Source organism: Aedes albopictus, chromosome 3 (genome assembly GCF_035046485.1).
Source record: "Aedes albopictus strain Foshan chromosome 3, AalbF5, whole genome shotgun sequence".
Classification (NCBI taxonomy): Eukaryota; Metazoa; Arthropoda; class Insecta; order Diptera; family Culicidae; genus Aedes; species Aedes albopictus.
The window spans coordinates 156340970-156348750 of record NC_085138.1 but is presented as its reverse complement, the minus strand read 5'-3'; positions in this window follow the sequence as shown (position 1 = coordinate 156348750).

The window sequence follows — 7781 nt, the reverse complement described above, 5'->3', positions numbered from 1 at the left end:
TGGTGCACCTTCATGAAATCGTCTAGAGATTCCTTCTGGCATTCTTGCTGGGATTCCTTGGGTATCATTCCTGGGATTCCTCAAAAAGCAGAATATATCTACCAAATTGCCCAGGGGTTTTTCTAGGCATTCCTTCTGGTATATATTTATGGAACATTTTTTATGATTCTTCCAGGAACTCCAGATGGGATTTCACTAGAGATTTGCTATCTCCCAAAAGTCTTTAAGCAATTTCCTCTAGAGATATTGAGTTTTTTTTTAGCTGCAATTTCTTGGAGGAAGGCCAGGAGGAGTTTGAGGAGGAATTTTATAAGAAACTTCTAGAGTAAACCATGGATAAACTCTTTGGATAAATTCCTGGATGAGTCTTTAGAAAAATCCCTGTAAGAATCACTGCCCGGAAAAATCCCAGCAAGAATGCCAGGAGAAATCCCTAGAGGGATTTCTGCAGGTATCACAGTAAGAATTTCTGGAGAAGCCCGCGGAGGCATTCCTGAAAGAATCACAGCAGGAATCATAGTTGAAGCTCCTAGATGAAAGTCAAGAAGACTTCCTGGAGGAAAGCCATTAACAATTTATGGAGAAACACCCAGGATCAAATTTCTGGAGGAGTGCTTTTGGGAGAATCCTAGAAAAAATGCCTTGAATCATTCCAGAAAGAGTTTTTGAAGGAATCCAAATAGAAATTCGTAAAGAATTCCTGGAGGTATTACAGTGAGAATTTCTGGAGGAGTTCTAGGAGAAATTGCTGGAAGAACCACAGCAGGAATTGCTTGAGGAATCCAGCTGGATATCCTGGAGGAAAGCCAATAGGAGTTCCTTGAGGAATCATATGAGAAAATTATGGGCAAATCCTTAGATTAAATCTCTTGGATAAAATATCCTGGAATCACCGGAGGAACTTCTGGAACAATCCCAGGAAAAATCTGTGGACGAATTTTCGGAAGGGTGCTGGGAAGTATTATTGTAAATATTTCAGCACAAATCCTAGGAAGAAATAGTGGAGGAAACTGCACAGCAATTTATAGAGAACTTACGTCAGGAATGTCTACAGAAATCCAAAGAAAAAATCCTTGAAGAAATACCTGGAGGAATACTTAGAGTCCCTGGAAAAATCGTTAGAGATATTCTGTAGGAATCCACAAAGAAGGCCCTGGAGGAATCGCTGGAGGAATTTGTGAAAGAATCTCAGGAAGATTGCTAGGAAGAATTTAACCCATTTCCGCCCAGTGATCTATTTATAGATCAGATGCCTCAAACGCCCAGTGATCTATTTATAGATCAGTAACTTTTGCGATAACTGCGGAGAAATGAAGCATTTTGGAAGACAGGTGTCTTCAGCAAAGTTGTTGAGAAGATCAAGGACTCTTCGATAGTACGTAATTTAGTACGTATTCGCTCCAGTAGGTGGCACTAGTGATCACGAAACATTGTGCTTTGCCAGGTGTTTCGTCAACAGCCATTGCCAATACTGTCGCCTTCGTATCTTGAGAGTCAGACTACATAGAAAAAAAATATATTCAGCAAAGTTGATCAGGACATCAAGAGCTATCCGATAGTGAACTAGTTGGTTCTAGGTTTATCCGTTAGATGGCGCTAGTGGGCTCTAAAAAATAAACCTCTGTATCTCGAGAATCAGACTACATAGAAGAATTTTGTCTTCGGCAAAGTTGATCAGGACATCAACAGCTATCCGAGAGTGAACTAGTTGATTGTAGGTTTGTCCGCTAGGTGGCGTTAGTGAGTCATAAAACAATAAATCTCTGTATCTTGAGAATCCGACTGCATAGAAGAATTTCGTCTTCGGCAAGGTTGATCAGGACATCAATAGCTATTCGATAGTGAACTAGTTGGTTCTAGATTTATCCGTTAGGTGGCGCTAGTGAGTCCTAAAAAATTTAAACCTTTGTATCTCGAGAATCCGACTACATAAAAGAATTTCGTCTTCGGCAAGGTTGATCAGGACATCAATAGCTATCCGATAGTGAACTAGTTGGTTCTAGGTTTATCCGTTAGATGACGCTAGTGGGCTCTAAAAAAATAAACCTCTGTATCTCGAGAATCCGATTACATAGAAGAATTTTGTCTTCGGCAAGGTTGATCCGGACATCAATAGCTATCCGATAGTGAACTAGTTCGTTCTAAGTTTAACCGTTAGGTGGCACTAGTGAGTCCTTAAAAATTTAAACCTCTATATCTCGAGAATCCGACTACATAGAAGAATTTTGTCTTCGGAAAGGTTGATCAGGACACCAATAGCTATCCGATAGTGAACTAGTTTATTGTAGGTTTGTCCGCTAGGTGGCGCAAGTAGGCTCAAAAAAATCTGTTTTTTTATCTTGAGAATCCGACTACATAGAAGAGTTTCAAAATCTCGTCTTCGACAGGGTTGATCAGGACATAAAAAGCTAACCGATACCAAACTAGTTGGTTCTAGGTTCATCCACTAGATGGCGCTAGCGAGTCATAGAAATTCTTAACTTGTTTCTCAACAACCAGAGTACATAGAAATATTTTGTCTTCGGCAAAGTTGATCAGGACATCAAGAGCTATCCTATAGTGAAATAGTTGGTTCTAGGTTTATTCGTGAGGTGGCGCTCCTCCTCCTCTCCTCTCCTTGGCGTAACGTCCTCACTGGGACAAAGCCTGCTTCTCAGCTTAGTGTTCTATGAGCACTTCCGCAGTAATTAACTGAGAGCTTCCGCTGCCAATGATTATTTTGCATGTGTATATCGTGTGGCAGGCACGAAGATACTCTATGCCCAAGGAAGTCAAGGAAATTTACTTTTACGAAAAGATCCTGGACCGACCGGGAATCGAACCCGTGACCCTCAGCATGGTCATGCTGAATACCCGTGCGTTTACCGCCTCGGCTATATGGGCGCTAGTGAGTCCTAAAAAAATAAATCTCTGTATCTTGAGAATCCGACTACATAGAAGAATTTCGTCTTCTGCAACGTTGATCAGGACACCAATAGCTATCCGATAGTGAAATAGTTGGTTCTAGATATATCCGTTAGGTGGCGCTAGTGAGTCCTAAAAAATTTAAACCTCTCTATCTCGAGAATTCGACTACATAGAAGAATTTTGTCTTCGGCAAGGTTGATCAGGACATCAATAGCTATCTGATAGTGAACTAGTTGGTTCTGGGCTTAACCGTTAGGTGGCGCTTTTGAGTCCAAAAAAATTTAAACCTCTGTATGTCGAGAATCCGACTACATAGAAGTATTCTGTCTTCGGCAATCTCGATCAGGACATCAACAGCTATCCTATAGTGAACTAGTTGATTGTAGGTTTGTCCGCTAAGTGGCTCAAAAAATTCTGAACTTCTGTATCTCGAGAATCAGACTACATAGAATAATTTCGACTTCGGCAAAGTTGATCAGGACATCAAGAGCTACTCGATAGCGCATTTAGTTGGTTCAAGGTTTATCTGCTAGGTGGCGTTAGTGAGCCCTAAAAATTCCAGACATCTGTATCTCAAGAATCAGACAACATTGAAAAATATCGTCTTCGGCAATGTCGATCAGGACATGAACAGCTATCCGATAGAGAATTAGTTGATTGTAGGTTTGTCCGCTAGGTGGCGCAAGTGGGCTCTAAATATTATGAACTTCTGTATCTCGAGAATCAGACTACATAGAAGAATTTCAAAATTTCGTCTTCAACAAGGTCGATCAGGACATCATGAGCTATCCGATACTGAACTAGTTGGTTCTAGGTATATCCACTAGGTGATGCTAGCGAGCCATAGAAATTCTTAACTTCTGTTTCTCAACAACCAGACTACATAGACAATTTTTGTCTTCGGCAAAGTTTATCAGAACATCAAGAGCTATCCGATAGTAAACTAGTTGGTTCTAGGTTTATCCGTTAGGTGGCGCAAGTGGGCTCTGTGGGTGCTAGTGAGCCCTAAAAATTCTGAACTTCTTGATCTTGAAAATCAGGCTACATAGAAAAATTTCGTGTTCTGCAAGGTTGATCAGGGCTTCACAATCTATCCGATAGTGAACTAGTTGGTTAAAGTTTTTCCGCTAGGTAGCGCTAGTGAGTTTTAAAAATTCTTAGCTGCTGAATCTCGAAAATCAGGCTTCATAGAAAAATTTAGTCTTCAGCAAAGTTTATCAGGACATCAAGGGCCAATGGATAGTTAACTAGTTCTTTTTAGGTTTATCCGCTAGGTGACGCTAGTGAGCCCTACAAATTCTGAACTTCTGTATCTCGAAATTCAGGCTACATAGTAGAATTTCGTCTTCGGCAAAGTTGATCAGTACATCAAGGGCTAACGCATAGTGAACTATTTGGTTCTGAGTTTATTCGTGGTGCTAGTGAGCTATAAACATTCTGAACTTCTGTATCTCGAGAATCAGACTACATAGAAGAATTTTGACTTCGACTAGGTCGATCAGGACATCAAGAGCTATCCTATAGTGAACAAGTTAGTTGTAGGTTTGTCCGCTACGTGGCGCAAGTGGGCTCTAAAAATTCTGAACAAATATTAATAAATTTTACGATGAAATAGAACTGCATGGCTACTGATTGATAACAAAACCAGCTAGGTATCAAACAGCCGTCTCATTTTACTAAATATAATACTGAACAAAATATAGTATAGTATAATAAGTTATCAACTTGAACTAATGATAACGTAATTTTCGATAACGTGCTATGTGCTATCAATTTGTTATCTTTACTCAGGTTCATTGTGACTCTCATCTCGAAGACATTCGTTTGGGTCGAAAATGCCTCTGGAGCCGACCTACTGATTGGAACGCTCATAAGGTGGTCCTTTATAAAAATGAAACATAAACCAAGCTCAAAGAACAATTGCAAATATTTGGAGTTTTCGAATGACGAGTGCTAAGGTAATCTTTCGCTCTGTACTAGATAACGGTGTGTGGCGGGAGAGGGTGAGCCACGTGCTCGCAAAGCCAGAAGGATATGGTGAGCACGATATACTACTAGAATGCCGAATATCAATCCATTATATATAGAAATTATTAGAATGATGTATATTGAAATGCCTAAAAACTGTTGAAAACTATCCATTGATAAGCTACTAGCAGATTGTTTTAATTATTACTAATGTAATCAATTTCTGAAACATTTCAAACTGTAACTTTTTTTATTAGGAGAATATTAAATATGATCAGTCATCTAAAATAAAGACAATTACACCGTCTTCGACCTTGCGGCCTTTACAGACTGAACAATACTAACATATGACAACGGACAATACATATAACGTCCAGTGGCCCAGTGGAGAATTTTTTGTTTGACGAAAAGTTTTCCCCAACTGGAGCGGGAATCGAACCCACACTTCGAGGCTTACGAGACACCTAAACGACTGACGCCGTTAACCGCTCGGCCACGAAGCCCATTAACATAACTCATCGAAATAAGATAGCTGCACAAAAAAAAATATTTTTTCAACGTTTCACGTGCATATGCCCCACTGTGTAATAAAACGGAAATTTCACCGTAGATTTCCGTTTAAATGACTGCAATAACTTTCTTTTATGGGGTTGAGGTACTCCAGAAAAAATCAGACATCCACTGTGATTGTGGCATAATTCGGGCGTTAATGGGTTAAACAAGAATGCCAGAAATAATTTCTATAAGAATCACTAGAAGAATTCCTGGAGTTACCATAGTTAGAATTTCCGGATGAATTGTTGGAACAATCGCAGGAGGAGTTGTTTCAGGAATCCTTGAAGGAGGTTTCTAAAGGAACCCTTAGATAAAATCTCTGTAGGAATTCCTGGAAGAACAACCGAAGGAATTTCTTCAAGAATTCCAGGAAGATTGCATGGAAGGATCCTATAAAAACAGAAAAAAGCTCTAGAAGAATCCCTACAATTTTGAAGTATCAGGGTAAGAATTTCTGGAGAAGTCCAAGAAAGAATAGCTGGAAGAACCGCAGGAAGATTTGCTTGAGCAACCATAGTTGAAATTTCTGGAGGAACCTCACTAACTGGAGGAATTTTGATAGCGAAGCAATCTCGGAAGAATATTTAGATCGTAGTAGCCTGTAATTATATTGTATTGAATAAAACTTAGTTCTCTCTCTGTGCTTGTACTAGACGGTTGTTCTTTCATTACAAACTACCAACAAATTTTTGGATAAAATCTCTGAAAGAATTCCTAGAGGACTCGCCGTAAGAACTTCTGGAAGAATGCTTGAAATATTACCATGGGTAATCGCAACAGTTTCTCAACAAATCCCACGACAAATCTCTTGTTCAATCCCTAGAAGAACTCCTGAAAGTTTTACAGTTTCTGGGGAATTTCTAGAGAAGTTCTAGGAGCAATCGATGGTATTGTTTGAGGAAGCTCAGCTGGAATTCCTGGATAAAATCTCTGAAGATGTTTTTAGAGGTTTGGAGTTCCGGATGGAATCGTAGGAGGCATTTTTGGAGCAGTCTCAGGAAGATTTCCTTAAAGTATTGCAGCAAGTAGTTATGCCAGGAGAAATTCCTAGAAGTATACCGCGAAGTACCACTGGTCGAATTTCTGGAGAAGCCCTAATAAAAATTGCTTGAGGAATCCCAGCTGGATTTCATCGAGGAAGGCCAATAGAAGTTCCTGGAGAAATCCCATGAGAAATTTATGAGTAAAAAACCCTGGATACAATCTTAGGAGAAAGTCCTAGATATATCTTTGAAGAAATCCGTAGAAAAATCACAGGAAGATTGCCTGGAAGAATCTCAGCTAGAATGCTTGAAGAAACCTCTACGAATCCCTAGTAGAGATCCTTGTTAAAACTTTTGGAGGGGTTCTAAAGGAACCACAGCAAGAATTTCTTGAGGAATCCAAGCTAGAACTCCCGGAGGAAGACCAATAGGAGCCAATCTGGAGGAATCCCATGAGGAAGTTTTGGAAGAATCCCTGGACAAAATCTTTGCAAGGTTTCCTTCAAAAAATCCCACAGTCATCACTTCAGAAATTGCTTCAGGGTTTTGTCTCCATGAATTTCTCAAGATATTTTTGTCAGAATTCCTACAGCGACATCTCCAGGAGATCTTCTTAGTATTCCTTCGAGATGCCTTCGAGACGAGAATTCCTCCATGACTGCCTTATTAAATTCGTGCAGGGGTTTCTTAAGAAATGGCTCTAGAGATTCCATCAGGACTTCCTCTGTCTTCCCTTTTGACATCCATGTGCACAATGTTCATCTAATCCCATCCTTTGGATAAAGGAAGTCAAGTGCTATAGTAGATTCGAGTTCAATTCAAGCAAGAACGATAGTCCAATGGTATCATAGCTTGGAGTGGCAAGAACCTCTCGTCTAGCGAATCGAGAGTCGAGGGTTCAATTCCCACCGGAGCAATTTTATTTTCAACTTGCCCATCAAATATGTTTTTCTGTTAAGTACATGGATATTAGAGATGGGAAAACTGATTAAATTTTGAGAGCGAATCGCTCCCGATTCACTCTCAAAAAAGAGTCGACTCTTTGGATCGATTCAATAACTCATTTCCGGAATTTGATAAAAAAAATCGTTTTTCGAGCCGAGTGTTTTCTTATATGTCCAGTTTTTGAAAAAATCTGCTCTCTTGGTATGGACGTCGATGTTGAATTAACAATCTTAGCATGACATGATAAAATGCAAGATAACACAAATTTTCGTTCCTGTCACTGAAGAATCGAATCACTGGTGCGAGTCAGTCACACAATAAACTAACAAAAAATAATCTAATGGCAAAGATTGCGGTGTTCTGCGTCTAATTATTATGAAATTGCGTAATCAGCTCACTCTTTTCGGCAGATTGTTGGACTCG